Here is a 1,275-nt window from a genome sequence, read left to right as displayed (position 1 = left end):
TACCCAACTGGGCACGAATCAAAATGGCGTTGTTGCCAGGGATGGTGCCACGATATAGTGATACAACTTTTTAGAGGCTACTTGTGATTTCCATCACAAGTTTGGTGAATTCCTTTTTCACTAACTTCATTTCCTTTCTTTTAATTATAGAATTCCTTTTGTTAAGTTTACTTTCATTTTTTTTCTAACCTTAACTTTCTTCTAGTTTTCTTTTGTTTTAGTTGTCTTTGTTTTGTTTTCAGGGAAGTTGTAGCTTGTGCATGCCCTATTGGATTCGGGACCAAGAGGGAAAACTAGTAAGGATAGAGAATCCTCAAGACACAGAGTTGGATATCTGTGTAAACATCATGGACCCTCCACAAGAGGATCAGAATTCTCAACACGGTCAAGGGGATAATCCAAATGCATATCTATCCATGAGGGATAGAATGCACCCACCAAGGATGAGTGCACCCTCATGCATCGTACCTCCTCTTGAGCAGCTGATTATAAGGCCCCATATTGTGCCCCTCCTACCAAATTTCCATGGAATGGAGAGTGAGAACCCATATGCCCACATCAAGGAGTTTGAGGAGGTGTGCAATACTTTTAGAGAGGGAGGAGCTTCAATAGACTTGATGAGACTCAAGCTATTCCCTTTTACTATGAAGGACAAGGCAAAAATATGGCTTAACTCTTTAAGGCCAAGGAGCATAAAGAATTGGGTTGATCTTTAGGCCGAATTTTTGAAGAAAATTTTCCCCACCCATAGGACCAATGGGTTGAAGAGACAAATCTCAAACTTTTCTGCAAAAGAAAATGAGAAGTTCTATGAATGTTGGGAAAGGTATATGGAGGCCATCAATGCTTGTCCTCATCATGGCTTTGATACATGGCTCTTGGTGAGCTATTTTTATGATGGGATGTCTTTCTCCATGAAGCAAATTCTTGAAACCATGTGTGGGGGAGATTTTATGAGTAAGAATCCGGAATAAGCCATGGACTTTTTAAGTTATGTATCTGAGGTATCAAGAGGATGGGATGAGCCCAACTCAAGAGAAATGGGAAGGATGAAAGCTCCTGTAAATCCAAAGGGTGGAATGTACATGTTAAGTGAAGACATGGACATGAAAGCTAAGGTGGCAACAATGGCAAGGAGGTTGGAAGAACTTGAGTTGAAAAAAATGCATGAAGTCCAAGCCATTTCTGAGACACAAACCCATGTCATGCCATGCACCATTTTCCAATCATGTGATCATGTGGTAGATGAGTGTCCAACCATCCCAGCTGTGAGGG

General features: G+C 41.1%; 1 non-coding gene across 1 annotated transcript; it reads right to left on the bottom strand.

Annotated features, from left to right (window-relative positions):
• Positions 1-758: 758 nt before the first annotated feature.
• On the bottom strand, positions 759-865 carry LOC132255144 (small nucleolar RNA R71). The gene has a single exon (XR_009467762.1). It is a non-coding gene; the product is annotated as a small nucleolar RNA R71 (small nucleolar RNA).
• Between the last annotated feature and the right edge of the window lie 410 nt (positions 866-1,275).

Source organism: Vitis vinifera, chromosome 14 (genome assembly GCF_030704535.1).
Source record: "Vitis vinifera cultivar Pinot Noir 40024 chromosome 14, ASM3070453v1".
Taxonomy (NCBI): domain Eukaryota; kingdom Viridiplantae; phylum Streptophyta; class Magnoliopsida; order Vitales; family Vitaceae; genus Vitis; species Vitis vinifera.
This window is presented reverse-complemented; position numbering and strand designations above follow the sequence as displayed.